This window comes from Vidua chalybeata, chromosome 1, assembly GCF_026979565.1.
Source record: "Vidua chalybeata isolate OUT-0048 chromosome 1, bVidCha1 merged haplotype, whole genome shotgun sequence".
Taxonomy (NCBI): domain Eukaryota; kingdom Metazoa; phylum Chordata; class Aves; order Passeriformes; family Viduidae; genus Vidua; species Vidua chalybeata.
In genome coordinates, this window is record NC_071530.1 from 97,632,491 (window position 1) to 97,651,976 (window position 19,486).

At 34.3% G+C, this 19,486-nt stretch overlaps 1 protein-coding gene across 3 annotated transcripts in view; it reads right to left on the bottom strand.

Moving 5' to 3' along the window:
* Window positions 1–19,135, bottom strand: part of CCDC102B (coiled-coil domain containing 102B) — a 376,483-nt gene extending 357,348 nt beyond the window's left edge. For all 3 annotated transcript variants that reach the window (XR_008434409.1, XM_053961755.1, XM_053961765.1), the window contains exon 1: window positions 19,122–19,135. The gene's annotated coding sequence lies outside the window, so the exon portion shown is untranslated. The remainder of the gene's footprint in view (window positions 1–19,121) is intronic.
* Between the last annotated feature and the right edge of the window lie 351 nt (window positions 19,136–19,486).

Here is a 19,486-nt window from a genome sequence, read left to right on the forward strand (position 1 = left end):
AGGATTTGCTTGCAAAGGAAGAATTATTAAATAATCATAGTGCTCTCAAAAGTATTTGAGTCTAAAGAAAATGGACAAAAGCTTTCTTTCCTCAAGAAAAGATTGAATTAAATCAATACATATTTTAAATATCTAGTAAGAGGAAGTTATTTGTCTAGAACTACAATCACAAATCACTTGCCTTCTTTCCCAAACTGTGGAATTTCATACAAGGCAAAACTTGCCTTATAATTTGCATTCCTAAGAAAAAAAATATTGTCAAACCCCTGTGGCCTTTGGATTTCCTTTTTTTTTTCAAGAGAAAAATCAAGTATTTTTTATAGGGGGCTTTATTTTGCTGTCTGCATTCCAGAAGATTTCCAGGTGGTATATTCTTATATTATTCTTGAAAGTGTAGCACAATTCTTATTACTATACTGTACAGCCTACCTCGTAGTGATATGACTCAGCTAGTAAATCTTGTTGCATTCTTTTTCATTATTTATCTTTTGATTATTTATTACTTATTTGGCCCAGAAGAAAAGCAGTTTCACAGAAATTGCTTCCCTATCCCAGTGCTGAGAAAATGCTGATGTGGACAGTTTCTAGAGACTAGCCACTCCTCGGTTTGTTCATCTTGGTTATCTAAACCAGAACAACCAAACAAATAAAATTCAGACAAATAAAAAAACTTAAAAATCTTGCTACTTTAATAGAAGACTAAGTTGTTTGAAGTAAAAAAGAAATTGCTTTTATAATGCAATATCCATTTGTAAAAAGAATGTTTATATGTTACAGCAATTAGTGCTAGCACCTGCATTTGAAATGCAGAAGGCCAATGCTGCTAACAAAACACTGAAGAGTATATAGTTTTGGCAGTAGGAGTCAGTTATGTCTCATTTCAACTGAATAGAAGCTTTTGCAGGTTTTGTTCCAGTTTTCCAGCTGTTTTAAACTTTTCCATGATTTTCAGGATATTTATTTGCCATTTGTTAGAAGCTTATAGAAAGTTGTTGTAGTGGAGTAAAGACAATGAAGGACTCCCAATTCCCTTCATTATCACTGTCTGGTGTAGTACCATCGAGCATCAAAACAACACTACACAGATGTAGCAGAGCTGCTGCCAAAGCTTTACCAAGTTTGAGCCTTTCTTGTTTCTTGACCTACTTCCAGCAATTTAATTTGAATAACCCTTATCAAAAATACAAAGATATTGCCACCCACAAACTTGTATGAGGCCCAGTAGAGCCAAAGTAACTAAATATTAAACTCTTGTAGTCAGTTGTTAATTTAATTTCTGGATTGTGGTCATTCCTTCGTTTCCTAAAGCTTTAATTAGAAAAAAAAAATTAAACAAAACCACAGTAAAATTCAGATACATAATAATATATAAAAACCATATTACATAATGTAATAAATACATAATGAAATAGTTGAAACTTTTGGATTTTTAAAAAGTACAATAACTTTTCTTACATTTTTTTTGTGCCTGCCCCAAACTAGTAGAAATCTACAGAAATGTTTATTACACTTTTCATAATCAGTAGTTTTTTCAGTGGATTTTGCTAGCTTCTTTGCATATTCATTAAAAGAAGGGAGAACTTGGGGAATGCACAGATTACAAATCTCAAAAGATGGAGAAATAAGAATGGTAATATTTTTCTTTGACTGAAAATTTGAAAGACCTGAGAATTATTAATGAATCAGAATAGCCTGCTGCTGATGTTTCATTACAGGTTTGAGGTGACTTTGTCATTTGACATTCAGTAATGTTTCCAAAGCTGGAGAAATGTTAAGATCACAGATCACAGGATACTAAAAAGGAAACATTGGTCATGAATTCTTGCTCCATTGTGATGGCTTAAGTGTTCTTGAGGCTGGGACACTGCCAGTCAGATCAAACTTACAGCTGTAACAATTGAAGTAGGCTTGTACAGTAAGCTAGTGGTCTCTCAGGCTTCTAATCATTTTATGATAGGCTGAAATTTGCCTGTCCTTTTCAGCATGGATAGATGTACCTAAAATTAGACAAAAAAAAAAAAAAAAAAAAAAAAAAAAAAAAAAAAAAAAAAAAAAGAATTAAAAGTAAATATTCCTCCTCCAGAAAATAGACGTGCTGTCTCACTCCAAGGTGGTAAAGAAAAGGTATTTGTATTGACTTCCATATCTCCTTTTCAGAAAATCTAATCAAAACAAGTTTTTTAGATACCCCCTTTAAGATTGCAAGAGGTAGAATAAAATATATTTTTTTCATTAAAAGAGACAGATCTCAACACAACCCATTTCAGTAGATGGCTGACTGAGAATAAAAGCAAAAACCAATAGAAATATTGCTGGATAAGTGAAATATGTAACAGGAATTTTATTATAAGTATTAATTATGAAAATTTTTACTTGTATCTATTTTTAAAGAAGTGGACTAAAATATTAGTTTGAAAGGAAGAAAAGATTGAAAAAAATTAGAAAAATGTGTGGATCATTGTAAAAGTTCTGAAACTGTCAAAAATCTCACAATTCTAGAGGATGTAAATATGCTGGGCCACTAGTATATGATTAGTTTCCTTACATGCCTGCAGTACCCCTTTCACCCTGATATTGTCACAGCCATGTACAGCTTCATATCCAGTGTTAACTACATATAGGTAATTTCAGATTAACTTTAGATCTTAGTGTTAAAGTAACATTATCACCCACTGTCAATACGTGTTCTCACAATGTTGCAGATGGTATTCCTTCTGTATCTAGTTTAAAAGTGGTTTCTAATGGATCTGCAATACCTGAGTTGTTCCAAAATTCAGGCTCTGATATAGATAAGTTCCAATTATCAGTGTTGCCATGGTGATGCAGGAGGGTCACACTTGACTTATTAATGAACTTATTTATAGTTCATATCAATCTACTCTTTCATGTTCTCAGAAATACTGCACTGATGGAATTAAAATAAAAACAAGTCCAACAGTCCAACTGAAGACTATTGTAGTATTGAATCTGTTGATACTGAATCTTTAATCATCTCTATACTTATAATGGTATTTAAAAAATAATAATTCTTTTCTCAGGTATACGATTGCCTCATAGAAAACATCATATACCTACAATGAACTCTGAAAACTCTCATCTATAAAATATCTATATATTATATTAGTTCCAGGGGAACAAGAATGATTTTTGACGTGTATGTTAATGATAATTCAAAGAGGAAAGGTCCATGTTAATCTTAGACTCAGATCTCTTAACATCAGAAATATCACAAGTATAAAATTGACAAAACAATACTGTGTGGAGCTAGTTTTAAAGTCACTACTTGAGTTTGCAGCAGCAGACTAGCTAGCACAGCATATGGAGCTCAGTGTACATAATTACTAGATAAAAGATAAAATAAACTTACAGAATTGGATGAAAATGGGGGTTTTCTGATCAGTGAAGCCTTCTGATCATTCCACTTTTAACAGCTGAGTGATAAGAAGGAACACAACATCCCTTTAAAGTAGTTTTTCTTAATGGGATAATTTAAAATAAGCATGGACAAAATATATGAAGAAACATTCATTGTGTCATGTGAGTGAGGTGTGATAGAGTGAGAACAGAGTGATGATAGTTCTCAGAGGAAAAAAAGACATTTGGTGAACATGACAAGGAACACAGGTCAGAAAGATATTTAATTATATTGCAATCTTTCCTATTTACCTAATGATTCTGAACACGAGTAAGAAAGAGCAGATCTCTTGATTTATTTTTGCCACCTATTGTTCTAGGTAAACAGCAGTATATTCACCCTTGGTGGCACCATTAACAAAATCACCAGGAGAGTAAAGAATTATTGCACTTTCCTTTTACTTTACTGCATGATTTAATCCTTAGTTACATGTCTCTTAATTATTAAGACCTCAGCCAAACTTTTTTAAGGTATTATGTCTTAAGAGAAAATGTCTGCTTTAGATTAAACCAGTTAATTTCCGTTTGTCTAATCTATAAATTGAATACGACAAAATGGATCATAGAACATGTTCTTTTGTATGTGCTACTGGAAAGCCAGAACTTTCCATGATATTGCTGCAGTTCACCCATCAACAAACCCTAATAAAGAGAGAAGGTTGTAAGAAAATGGGTGGAGGTGATGTAGTCATTATGGGAAGAATATAGGAAGCGATTTAACTCACTCCCTGAAAACTTGGCCGTTTACTAAGGGCTGCTAACTACCAAGCTATCAGCTCTAGAAGAGGAGATCAAATTTTGTGTGTCTGTTCCTGTTGTAAAGTTGTTTTTAATTAATAACCCTTAGGGATCCCACCCAGTGGCTAGATGAAAAATATTGCCAAGTAAATTATTGAAATGTATGGTGAAAAAAAAAATCACACTGAAAAGTGATTCATGATACAGCTCAGTCTAAAAACATATCCATAAAAATTTGCATTTCCAAAACTCTAAAAATCCTGGCAACGTGCAGTTAGGAGGTTGATAATTTGGTTAGAAAAAAATATAGCACAAAACTCTGAGGCAGTACCTGGTTAGAGGAGTGGCTTAGACACACAGGGACATAGGATTTATTTCAACAGGCAAAAAGAGAGGATGTCAAAAAAGAGGACTGGCAAAAGTTCAGGTGAAACAAATTGTAAATTTGTGTCTTTTTTAAAAACAATGGTTCAGCACATCACCAAAATTCTACTAACTTCATGGAAGGTAAGCTAATCTGGAAAGCTTCTCATGTGTATTAAAAAAAACACTTGGAGGCTGGAAAGAAATCCTTACAGGAGGAGAAATAGTGGTGCTCAGAATATATTGCCTGCCTAAGCTATCACTGGTCTCACAACTGCTTTAAGCCTGTGGTTCGCTACTTCTCCCTTATTCAGAGAAATATAATCTTAGTATTGATAACATTTTAAGAATAAAGTAGGACAAGCTTGGTTTAGGTCAAATCTTGTACAATGGATTTTCCAGCTACTGCATCAGCCTCAAAATAGTGGGACAGTAGATCGATGGAATAAACTACTAAACTAGCAAATACACAAGAATGGATCTGTGTGGGAATCATGTCTGTGAGAACTTGTAAATTGTCTACACAAGTGATAAGCTCCCACAAGAAGAACCACAGATAAGGAATTTGTATCAGTAGCTGCCCCAAATCCTGTTAAAATAGACATAAAACCCATCTGAAGTCCTTACAATGAGGTTGCAGTTAAACATACAACTCGGGTTATCCATGTGCCACTCCTTTTACAATGAAAAACAACTGAGATTTGGATTATGTCCAAGACCTGAGTGTTTTGTCTTGCAGAAAGTGTGACCCTCCTGCATCACCATGGCAACACTGATAATTGGAACTTATCTATAACAGAGCCTGAATTTTGGAACAACTCAGGTATTGCAGATCCATTAGATACCACCTTTAAACTAGATACAGAAGGAATACCATCTGCAACATCGTGAGAACATGTACTGACAGTGGGTGATAATGTTACATTAACACTAAGATCTAAAGTTAACCTGAAATTACCTACATGTAGTTAACACTGGATATGAAGCTGTACATGGTTGTGACACCAGGGTGAAAGGGGTACTGCAGGCATGTAAGGAAACTAATCATATACTAGTGGCCCAGCATATTTACAGCATATGTACACAATGAGAAAATACACAGCAAGTATTCCATAAACACTCCTAATAATCACTGTGCAAATCAATGTAAATGTACAAAATAAAGCTACCATTGCTCATGGCTGTGCATCTTAAAAAACAATCCAGCCTACTTAAAGTGACCCTCACTCAATGCAGTTCCATTATGTAGAAGAGCCTATGATTATGGCTGCAAAATTAATTACAATGAACATGCATTGAACATAACCAGTGTTTACACTCCTGCATGGAATGGAACCCATACTGATTACAATGACCATCTCTATGATGGTGGCTACAAAGTCATTGGCCAAAAGGACATGGAGGTTAAAGAGATATTATTAAAAATCTGTTGGGTGAAATTGTTATATGAACTGAGTTAAATTGATACTAAAATTCTACCAAATAAATTTCCTGATATTACAAGTCACTGAAGTTAGGATAACCAGAATGTCTTGGAAAACTCTTAGAGGAAAGAAAAGTAAAAATATGACAATAATGAACATACAGCTGATCCTAAAGTCTGACATATGCTGAGAGCAGTGCCAGTGTGAGTGGTCAGTGGAAGAGCAGCCTGTACATAGAACTCAGTGGATAGGAAGAGATAAGGGTTGATATTACCTGCAGCCAACAACTTCTGCATCTTCAAAAAGCAACTATCTGGCAATTTCTTCAGGTTACATTAGCTCATGGAAGCGCTACAGATCAAACTTCTGAGCTGGAAAGTGTAAATACTTACCCCCAGTGTTTTTGTAGCAGATCCAACATCAGGCTGACTGATGAGGCCTTTGTGCTTTCCAGCGTGGTATAGGGACATTCACTCCTCAGTAGAGGAGAAAGAATGAGCATTGGCATCAACACCTTGGTAACTATTTTGTTCATGGAAAAAATACAATTTAGAGAACTTATAAATAAGAGAGTTTGTGAATTAGGAAAGTAATGAATTAATGAGTTCATGTGTTGTTCATGGTACAAAGATGATTCCACCATTGTTTGATGTCTTCATGTTTTGGTGGTGTTGTTTGAGGCAGAGGATTTTTTTAATTTTTTTTTTTTTTAATGAGCTCATAAGCTCATAAAATAAATTTTAATTTACAAAGTACACTGTGCTGTAAATTTGAAAGATCCAAACAGACCATGACATAATACACAGATTATCCTACTTCATGAAAATTAAAAGATAGTGCTTTCAGGACTTTTTAATGCACATCCAAAGACGATTCTGTTTATTTTTTTCCCACAGCTATAAAAAAAATATTAAAAATATTAAACCATATGGGAATTTTTAAGCTATGTTGTTTCCAAGTGTTGTATTCCTTACATGTGTCACAAGTAAAAAATCAGTCAAAAAATGGCCTGAAGATATAAATAATGCTAATTGTTGACTTCCTATTAGGAGTTACATGATAATTTTTCCTTCCTATTCATACTTCTCTAGTTTCCTGTTAACATAAAAATGTCAATAAAGGTCAAATTAAATTCCAAAACCCATTTTATTTCCTTCTCATGTCCAGTAACTAAAACCAGTTATGCTATGAAAATGACAAAGGATAAAGTTTTGTTTTTAATTTCACAAAGAGAAGTGTTTGGGAGTTTGTCAGGTTTTGTTTCAGTGAGGGGTGGTTGTTGTTGTTTTGCGTTTTTTGTGCAATTAGGAAATCTTAAAAATGCCTGAAAAAATTGGTCTTCTTAAGGCATCAATTTGGATAGTATGATGTGTTGTTAAGTGTATCATTGAGATAAAATGAAATCACAGTAGCAGTTCATTAGTATCCCAATAAGATTAAGATTATGCAACCTTATCTTCCTTCTACAACATTACATCTGCCTGAATATTTTAAGTGCAAGAGACAATGTCAGGCTTAAATCTTAGTTTCCAAGTTCTTTAATTGTCAAAGTTCCTAAAGGGGAGGACAAAGACTCAAATGCTTTACCAAAAAAAAAAACCCAAACAAATAGAACTGAAGAACATAAACCAAAAATAATTGAGAGGAAACAGTAAAGAGAGAAGTGCTAAGTAGTGTTCCACATTTCTTATAGGTCTGGCCAAATTTATAATCTTGGGAACACAGAATATCACTATTTTTCTCATTATTTCTTTATGGTATAGACATCTTTGCCTTGAAAACAAATTAATAAATTTAATCTCAGGAGACACTAAAAGCTCCAGAGGCAGAAAGGTATAGGACCAAATGTAAGTAAGCTCTTCATAGTAGAATCTATGTAAAACTGAAGTCTGATCCCACTTCTGAATTAATCAACACTAGATGATAAGATAATAATATAACAGAGAGGGAAGGCAAAACATAGACTCAAGTTTCAACTTCACCTTCTATTAAAAAAGCCATAAACAAAGTTTGCCAGCTACTCTATCAGACCTAAAAAGTTAAAAACTAGAAAGTAACTTCAGAAAAATAGAAGTTCTGCAAGGAAAATTGCATTTTACTATGATACAAAACATTGTGACAGACAAGGTGTTTCTGAAGTACCCCCAGGAAGTGTATAATTATATTAGTTGTCCATGTATAAGTTCCCGGGACAAGAGGTAAAGGATGGGAAGCAAAGATAGTGACTGAAAGACAATAAACCACTTAAACTTTAAGAGGAAGCAGTAAATGAAAGGAGGATTCAGAAATGGCTTAAACTTTTTTCTATTTTAGTAGACTATCCAGAAACCAAAGGAAAATATAATGATCACCATAATGCTGAAATAAGCATTTATATACAACAGGATTAAATATACTGCTTCTTGATATTCCAGTATCCATTGTGATAACCAAAATTCTCTGACTCCAGAGGAGGGATCCTTTTATTACTAATAGTAGTTTGCTTCTTCTGAAGGTTTTAATAATTCATTTGAAGGCATGTAGGGTAAAATTACATATATATAATTTATATCTTAAAAAAAAACCCAAAAAAACATGAAGTAGCCCTAAGTGGTCCTCAGGCTGGCCATGCCAGTCATGTTGCCAGTTTGCCCTCATTTGCTATCCTTTTCCACAACCTATTTCAATCCTTTGAAATAAGATTTACAATTCCAGGTATAAGTTGTCCCACTCATTTTAGAGAAAATTAAATTTCGAGTGTGACAGAAATTCTTGTAAAACAAAGGCATGCCATGTGTAAGTCCTAAATATGATACTCTGAACAAGGGGGATGATCTCATCCTAACATGATTCCCTGAGCAGTGTGATTTCTGAGGAGCTCTAGAAGCCTGTTTCTCCCAGTTTTAATAATGTTGCCATGACATCCAGGGAATAAGAAAAAATTAGGGTCACAAATTGTGAATCTCAGAATATGTAACTTTTATCCAAATGGGTCACAAAACACCATGTAAGTAGGGAAGAGCCACAAGAAATAAGCCTTTTTTGTGACAAAACTGAACTGCCTTAAAAGCAGCAATGATGCACTGTTGTCAGGAACCAGCTGTAAGGTACATAGAAAAAGAAGAAAAAAGGCATTATCCCCCAAATCTGTTCTGCCAATAGAAACTGCAAATATGAGAACACCATGCGTGAAGGAAAGGGGTGAACAAGATAATCAAGCATTCCCAGATACTTCCCAGGCTGAAGGTCAGCTCTAAGCACTAGGGTAAACAATCCAGCAAAAATATACCAGTAACAGCAACTATTAGTGTCTTGCAGGAAACATTTATTTCTTCATGGAGTTTCACAAAATTTTATATTTGGACTTATTACCAAAGTTTGGCCTGGGGGTCCACGGGTCTGTCCAACCCTGGCTGCCGTAGGTGTCCTGGATAGCATTGGGCTGATAAGCACAACCTGTCCAGGTCCCTCAGGCTAGCTCCCAGCCACGGGCAATTTAGCAAGCAGCTCAGCTCTTAAGTGAGATCAGCTCTTTGGTGAATTCAGCTCTTTAGTGATTTCAGCTCTTTGCTTGCTAAGGTGCCTCGGCAGATGCAGAAGGAGAGGAGAAGGCTGTGTGAGGTTCCACAGTGGTGTCTTTATTGGCAGCTCCTGAGAAGGGCTCCAGTGACAGCTCTTCTGCCAAACTGGGCAGAAATGGGGGTTTATATAGGGTGCAGGGGTGTTGGAAATTGTCCAATCACCAGGGTCAGGGTGAATATGACCTATAGTCTTACAGAGAGATAACAAGGGTCCGAATGCGGAAGAGGGGCTTCTTTGGTCCAGTCATCATGACTAGGCATTTCTTATCTTAGGCAAGTGACCTCCAGGGAGGCCTTGCAGGGCCTCTGGCTGCTACATGGACTGATGCTTTTATTGAAATGATTACCTATACCATGTTTCATCTAACCATGAGTTATTATATATTTCTCTTAATGTGTTAATTGCTTCTGTAAAATATAGTGAAACTTTCCATGCCAATAGGAGAATTTGACCACAGGACTGGTATAGCTGACATGGCTCATAGCTTTTAAAGACTGAGTGGTTATTTCTTTCCACAGAATAAAACACCTCTAGGTAAAGTGAATTTGTTCTAGTAAGTTACACTAATACAAAAGGTGTCAATAATTAAAACCAGTAATTTAGAACAAGATTTCTTTCACAGCATATTTTACATTATTGTTGCTGGTAGGTGGAGGGGGGTGGGGGTGGTCTTAAAACTTGCTCAAAATAAAATGCTGAAATTCTCTCTGAAAAAGGATGCACCAAAAAAAGGACGTGGTCCACTGTGGTCCTATGTACAGATTTTCCTTTTTTCCTTTTACCATTTTCTCTCCATATCTAAATATCCATTGAAAAGTAAAATCCTATTCAGCATCTCAATGTTTTTTTTTAAACACATGCATACAATATATCTTGTATAATATTATACAGATCATATACATAGTTTACATACTATATATACATACTATAAACATATGCATCCATAAAAAGCTTGGAAGATAGTCGCAGATTACAATAAATGTAAAGACTAAACAAATATTACTTTTTTTTTTTCTGCCAATTTTTATAAACTTTAAACAGTTTGGATACTATTTCTTCAGATGAGAACCAGAATTATATACTCTGATTTAGGTCTACTGGGTAATACAAGTGATTACATATCATTGCAATATTTTCCATAGTCTTTTACAGCAACAAGCTGATCTTTCTTCACATCTTTGAAGTTGTATTCAAATTCTTAGGGTTAAATATGGGTAACATAAATATTTGTACATAGAGATGTTGTCATTTACTACCCATAAGGCCAAAAGAAGCTCTGAAGTACTGCTTTAAATATAATTTACAGTAACTTCATTTCCCCAAGAATGTTTTGTTTGGTTACAAACTTTTATAAAATTTCACCCATATCTTTTGTACATTCAAGTTTGTAGTATTTATTCTCATTCCTCAGCCACTACACTTCAAAAAACATATTGTATAAGCAGATTATGCAGGGAGGGAAGGGAGTGTGTGTGACACCAACAACTTTCCCAGACAGTCTCAAAAAGAGCTAAGTATTAAGAAGAAGCTAAACCGATCATAACCCAACTAAATTTGGTAGCTGTGGCATTTGAGACAGTTTGCTTGGCTAGCTCCCCTTTGAGATTTGATTATCACATTTTACTAGGATATGATTAATGAAAAAAAGAGGCAAAATAAACTTACTAGGTATTTAGGAGAAATATGAACTCTCAAAGTTTTAGATCCTTTCAGAGTAAACAACTTACAAACAGATTTACAAAACCTAGTGTAAACTGCTGAGTTAAACAAGTAGCCAAGTCTCCTAAATTCTAATCTAATCTCAGTAATTCTAGGTGAAGATCGGTAATCTCCATGGAATATATTGTCTGAATGATTATTAGGAAAAACAGATTATGAATCAGTATATTAATAATAACTTCAATTGAGAACAGATTCAGAGTGCATTTAAAATAAGGAGATGGTTAATTCATATGAAATAATTCATATCAGTTAAATGTCTGGTCTAATAGGTATCTTCTGAATAGCATAGAGAGATTTCTTTAGAACCATATAAATCTGTTGTTCTAACTTGAAATAGGTAATTGCTTCAGAAGAATAGGGTTCACATTAATTAATACTAGTTCACTATACTGAAACACTATTTTTTTTAATGCTTATAGCTAAAGGTACAAGTGAACTCTTCCTGTGATTTACAGAAACACCTATAGGCATCTTGTTCTGCAAGCACAATGAAATTTGCTCTAATCACATTAAAATGGTATCTGTTTTTTAGGGTTCTTGTTTGCTTGGTTCGTTTTTCAGCAGTTCCACAGTTAAGACTAAAACTAACTGAGTGCATGAGTCTTCCTCCTCTGTTTAGACAGAAAGCAGAGTAAGTTATTTTCAGTGAGTGCTTAGCGTGACAGACATTTTTTAACCTACATTGAAATAAGTCGCAATGCTAACAGGGTCATTCACTTTACTGAGAAAAATTAGGATAAGCAGGTAGCTTCTTACACTACTCAGCTTAGTTACAAGAGAGCCAGTAGTCACAATAGAGAATCTCAAAAGACAGCTTGATCCAAGTTGTCAGTGTGTTATTACAGGATATGAGCTCAGTCAGTGCACACATGCACTGTCTTGCTTATACTGACTGTCTTGCTTATACTGACAGGCAGCCCTTTAACACGGCACAGAAGAGTATCTTGCATGGATTTCTGAACTATTCAGAAAGAGGGAAGGCTATAGAAATGTAGGGAAATAATACCCAAGGTATGCATCATCCACAAGCTTAGATCTGCCTTTGAGTATGTAAGTCATAACTGGTCTTAGAAGTCTTTACAAGCATTAAAGCCAGCTGTAAGTTAAAAGTCAAAGAAGACACGAAAACTGAAAACAACACAATCAGCTGGTGATTTTCATTCAGGGTATTAGTTAAACAATTTAAGCTATATGAAATATAAATACTTGCAAATAAGCTATAAATACGCTTATAGCAAACAATTAAGACAAAATACCATTGCATCATGTTGAATTCTTAAGGGTTAAATTCCTTTCCTCGCTATTGATAATAGCATTCTCCTATTTCATGTTTCATTTACTTATGTTCAAAAGCCAAATCCACCTCCTTGTGAGAGTCACTGTAGCTTCTTATTGAATATAGTTGAGGAGGCTCAATTACCCCCAAACACAACTGAGGACTTCATAGATCTATGGGATTTTTAGCACATTTTTAGATTAGGCTGCAGGTCAGGTGGGTTTCTTTCAGCCTCAAAAGGAAGTAAAAAAAAGGAAACAGAAAACAGAGTAACAATTACGAAAAGCGCTTTACTGAACAAGAATTAGGTCAGATGCAATGCTAAAACATGTTCATCCAAACAGTAGAGATCACTTAAATGTATAGAGAAGTTTCATTATTTATACAAAATCATCACAAATTTATTTTCTAGAGTCTGTACCTCAATTCTATTATCTTACTCATTTGGAAAGTGACCTTGAACTGGATAGCTTCATTTTCATTTACAAGCTTTTTTATCCCACTGAGTTGAGGGGGTCATGTTTTGTTTTGGGGGTTTTTCTGGTGTGGCTTTTTTGTTTTTTCTTTTCTTTCTTTTATTTTATTTTCAATAAAGCATGAAGATGTAATGGCATATGCCTGAAAAAGTTAAGTTTCTAATCCCTGCTTTTACTCTGAGAAATTCTTCAGTGTTTTAAAACCCTTAAAACCATATGTTTTATGATATGAGAGATAAAGAATTGTCTTGTTAGAGTTGAAATCATTTATGATGCTTTCCTATTCAAAACATGACCTACTTTTAAAGGAAATTTCATAACACTGGGAGTAGGGAAAATTAATCACAAATATCTGATGATTTGTTTCAGACCAAGACATAAAACATTCCAATGCTTATTAGGACACGAAACAATTTTTCTTCAAAACACTACTCAGAGTCTAGAAACAAGTGATTTTTCCCACCCACATAAGTAGACAAGTAAGAACACTCATGAATATTTTGTTTTCTCTGGGTCAGAGCATATCCCTTCGGCTGGTTCAACTACTTTGATATAGTTGTATCAGAATTGACAATTCTGTTGTGTGGAGATGTTTTTGGTTTTATTAGAACAGTTTTAGAAGCCATATCTTGTATTATTAATTCTTTTAAGAATGTTCCTTACAAAAAGATTGCTACTTCAACGTTTATATGTAATTATTCTTATTTTTCCCTAACCAGTCTAGTATTTTAACACCATCTCATGTCTTTCAATATCTCAAGGACTCTGTTTTTGTGTGATTTAATGCTGTAAGATATTATCCTATGATGATCCCAACTCCACTAAATCATCCTTGAGGGAAATGAACAAAGGAATAACACACATTGTGACTTTTACCTGGATTCCACAGTTACTAGAGTGATCAAATAAAATAAATCACTAAGTATCATCTGTTGTATCCTAGATGTCACTTAAATGCATAGAGAAGCATGTCTGTTCTCTCAGGGCCCACTCACTTATGGCCAATATGTAGTACCACTAAAAGAGAAGAAATTATTTGAATAATTGGTGACTACTCAGCGTGGCAGAAGGGAAGTTGGCACCCTTTTACAAAAATGGACACCTACAAAAGTTATGGAGAAACATCCAAGTCAACTGAAAATACATTTTAAAAATTATTCAAAACAATAGGAGCTTTCATGAAAATTCCTCCCTGGTATTCCTCCAGTAACATGATTGACATTAAATAAGAATGGGCTTGGTAAAAAACCCAGTCTTATTTAACCCAGTGTAAATCAGACCTAGATTACTTAATTAGCATGAGCAGAGAATCAAGCTGTTCAGGAAGGATCATTTTCATAATAAACCAGTCAATTAAAGACCATTGTATGGACTAGAAAGAGAATAGGAGTGAATAGATTAGGTGAGTCATTGGAACAGGTTTCCCCAAGAAGTCGTAGATATCCCATTCCCAGAAGTATTGAAGGCCAGGTTGGATGGGGCCTTAAGCAACCTGCTATACTAGCAGGGTATACCTGCTAGATTGGGACTAGATGACCCAAACCTTTCTGTGAATCTATAATTCCATTAATATCAAATTTGCACACTTCAAATGGTTCCAATATCTACCCCTCTTGTGTTGAAGTAAACGACAATAATTTAAGCCTGTTCCTTAACAGCTCCTTTAGTGCATTCATTTTCAAGTGATTTATTTTTCAGGTTTACCTGAGATTACCATTAATATTTTATACTTAAGGTGAAAGAGCAGCCTCAATTCAAAGCTGGCTACATGTAAATACACAAAAAAAAACACTCCCAGGCACCTAATTCCACATTTTTTCAATTTCAATTTTTTGTAGATAACTCTGGAAGTGATATGACTAGTTCTATTAATGATACCTAACATATTTTGGAAATTCATTTATCTTCATTATCTTACGCAAAGAACTGCATCCAGAAACACGAAAGTAACTTTTCTAACAACACAGGAAATCTAAACTAAAAATGAGGACTCTAGCTATATGATTATTTATAGCAGAGTCTGCTTCATAAAATGTTTGAAAGAATCATTGAGAACTAATACAAACAAAATGCAGGTATCTGGATAGGCATTAGGAAGCCCATTAGTACTATTTGCTATATCTGCTTATTAAATTTATGAACATTGCTTTTGGAATTTAGCCCTTGGTTCTCATGGCTGATGGACCATCACAGTGACTCACACGATCTCTGATACTTGCCTTTAAAATAATGATAGACTGAATATATTTGCCCAGCATAAACAAATCATAGTATCAAAAAAGCATATTTCATTGCATTAGAATAATAGCATACAGCTAAGAACGCGATTTTCTTATCCTATCTTCAGATACTTCCTGATGGAAGTTAGGATTATACAACTCATTACTGAGTTGCATAACTTATGAAAATAGAAACACTGTGAAAACACTGCTTGCCAACAAAAAAATGCAGTACAAACTTCTGCAAACTCATATCAATATTTTCATGACACGTCCATAATACCACCCCCATTAAAAGGTACCAAAGTTTTACCAGTTTATGCCATTACATATGCATTTCACAAAGTAATTTTTAAAAGCTTTTCAGTAGCAAAACTGTATAATCTGTGAAACTTCAGCATTTATACTAATTTCTAATCAAAACTAAGAAATAACTTTTTAACAAACTGTCACTTTAAAAATTTAAAAAACTTACCTGGTTATAGTAAGTAAGCATTCTACTACACTTGAAAAACAAGTTATGTTTAATGGGATATTAAAGGTAATGCTAATATAGTAGCTAAAAAACATAGAGGAGAAGAATCCAGCTAGATATAACTGACCCACATACTTCAAATGCTGTTTTCTGATCTTAAGTACTTTTGCTGGGCATTTCAAACTGTTTTCCTCTTTACCATCAGCATGATACTAATTCATACTTTGTCCCTGAAGAGATTTATAGAAATTAAACATGAAACCCACAAGCTTAAGACCCCTTACCTTCTGAGTTTGCTGGGCTCCTCTTGCTTCTCAGTGTAACAGACACATGTGTAAACAACAGAATTTCCTGCATCCTTTTCTCATCTGCACTGTACTGGGACTTGGCCAATTGGATTATTTACAGCATTAAGGCCACTCCACAGTAACTTGAAAAAGATTCTTATTGGTCAGGCATTATCAAAACTAAAACCACATTTTTCTTTTAAGTACAAGTCATATATACAAAACAAAACTTTTTGTGATATTGTTCTTCACTAAGCATTATTTGCTCAGTTTTTATATCTCCCTCCCTTTCTAAACTGAAGACTCTGACCCCAGTCCCTCAGATATTATGTATAAGATGAAATTAGTTATTTGAATCACAGTACTTAAGCACAGGTCCTAGTACTCAACCAAATTGGTTGGATTCTTATGTCACTACTTGCTCCTGCTATCCCTCCTGAGTTTTAAATAGCCTAAAATAAGACTAGTTTTTCACTCAGCTGGATGATATAACCTTGAAAGTACATGTACTTTCATAATTAGCTCTGCAATTGGCCAGGGGCTCTTGCAAGTTATTATGAAAAATTGTAGTATTCTAGATTACCAGAGAGGTGAAAAGACAAGGCAAGGAAAGTTAGGAAAAAACACCCAAAACGTTGAAAAGCTCATTTTGCATTAAAATTTACAGTTATATATTAAATCTTAAGGTAAGAATTATTTCTTTCTGGAACACAAACTCCAATATTTTTGTAACCAACATGACAAAGCATGACACCACTGTCCCAAGCCTGATATCACAGGCTACCTAATTAGTAGGTCCTCAAGGCATAAAACTGATATAGTTAGAGACATAGATGGGATGATTTGCCATAGCTGTGAAAAGCCAAATATTTCTCATTAAAAAAAAATTCTCATAAGATAGAGAATACTGACAATTCCTGTGTCGCAATCACAGACTGAGAAGCCAGATTTTCTTTTGCTTTACGGGACATATCTCTACTTCCCTACTAATATCCCAAAACTTTTAGCAGCACTATAGCAGGTAGTCTTTCCATCATGAATAGTAGTTATAACTGCATGACTCCTCTCTTGTCTGACACTAGGACTTTCAATTTTTTTTTTTTTTTTTTTTTTTTTTAGGGAAATGAACTAGTAAATGCTCCCAACTCTTCTGTGACTCAGTAAATCTATTCCACAGCCAGGAGAAAAATGGCATTGCCTTCCAAAATATATAAGTAAAATAGGTGAAAAAAAAATCTCTATACATTTCTGTTAAAAACCCAAACCAAACCAAACAAACAAAAGATGTAAACCAAAGGGGAAAAAAACCCAAAATCCAAGTTAAAAGCTATGACTCCCCACAAAACAACCCCAAACTGAAGCAAAAAATCCCAAACCAAACCTAACACCACAACAAAACAAAACCACATGTCTGCATCAAATTAGAAACAAGCACACACACAAAAAAAAACCCAGCCCAACAAAACCCAAATCCAAACAATAAAATAAGGCAACAGCTACTTTATGCATCTTGCATGGCTTCTTTAGCAACGAAATAGATCCCACCTCCCACTAGAATAGTCTCTAGCTACATTCCATTACTCCTACTGAGGGAAATTGCTTCACATTTTAAAAAAATCAAGTTATATACACATCATAACTTAAGCTTCTAACTACTCACATTTCAACCCATTCATGAGATTTCCCATTCAATTTTCCCCATTCTTCACTTGCTACAATGTCTGAGCACATCCAAGAAGGCTGTTCCATTGCTCATATTTAAATAAATTTGTTGTTTCTAAAGAAATTGATGCACATTTCTTTTGTCTGAAAGGAAGGGAAGTAACTTTGGTCACAACTGAAAACGTCTTCCCAATTGAAGATATTCCCAATTGAAGATATGTAACAGAGAATTTATCATTCAATAAGAAATAAACACAAAGAAAAGAGTGTCATTACAGTATGTGAATTAAACAGTAATCCTGGAAGTGTCATTTAAGTACCTTTTGGGAAGGAAAACTGTACTCTTCAAGAAAAAAGGCACAAAAAAGAAATATTTATAATATACCAATAGTAAATAGTAAACCTATTAACAAAACCCTCAGCTTCTATTCTGTTGCATTCTGTTGTAATCAGCAATTCTTGGAGGAATCTTGATTTTATACCGTTGTTAAAAATGCATCCAAATTTAAATTTAAAAATTACTGTAAAATTGGAAAGTTACTGTGCTATTTTTGTATCTTTATTTGCAAATTTATTCTTGGTTTTTAGTCTCATTTTACGATTTACCTTGTGTCACTGCAATAACTGCAGAACAGATGTTGCCAACATGCAAGTTTGCTAACACATGACCTTCACATATGGAGCTGAACTGTCTTCCTAGAAGTCTCCATGCATGTAAACAATTCTTAGTTCATACTAAGAACATTCATATGTGCTCATCCAGATAATGATAAGAAACTCTGGTTGTTATTTTTGTAAGAAAATTGTACTGAGAAAATATGATAAAGCCTATAGACAGCATCAATAATCTAGAGCATATGTATTAATGTATGGCCTTACTTGTCAATTGTGCTTGATTAGGGTGGGATAGACTCCCTTCACTTTGAGTACATTTGAACTTTGGCAGCATGCCTGACCTGCTTTTTCCAAGATCCATAGAGAAACATTAGGAGAACATGAAAGCCAAATTCGGAATTTTTAAATGTCAAGACTCATCCCTTTGGGAGTTAACAAAGGAAGAGACATGATCTTTTTCAGGATCACTGAGCCAATGAAGACAATTAAATAATTTGTCTCAGAGGAAAGTTAGAGCAAGTCTTTCTCAAAACATGGAAGTTTACAATATTTACTGTATTGATGCAATTTCCTTAGCAGATATAAGAAATTATCATTCAAGCCAAAAACAATAAAGCACTTCATATACAAATGGCAATAAAACAGAACATTCCTACAATTGAATTTGGAAAATAGAGAGGGGTATGAAGCACTAAAATTGTAACCTTTTGAAATTGGGCTTCCTCAGTTCTTCTAAAAAACCACAAACATATGCCAATTCCTTTTTATTGATAGAAGTAATTTTTAATCTTACTATTTCATACTATTCCACACAATTTCATACAGTTGAAACAATAAACATCACATTTCATTTAAATATATAAGAATAGGAGATCATCCTTTACTGTACCTCAACCCAGACATGCTCCCTTATGTGATGGAGACACATAGAAGACAACTTGATGTAGAAGGTACCTTCAAGGCATGAAGAAGGAGAAAATAGATGCAAAAAAGTCATATAATTTTGAATCCCATCTCTACAGCAGCATTAGCAAAGCCCAAACTTATATAACCAAAATAAAAAGCAAACCTGTGAAGATATAGTTACAGAAGAGATAAATCAATTAAACAAAATGACCAAGTTTGAGGCTCCACCAAATCTCATGCACAGACTACTCAGTGTGGGAAAACATACTGTGGTTCCATTTGACAAACAGTCTAGGAAAAAGGCACAGAGTAATTGTTTCCTAGAATATCTCTCTAAAATTAGAAATG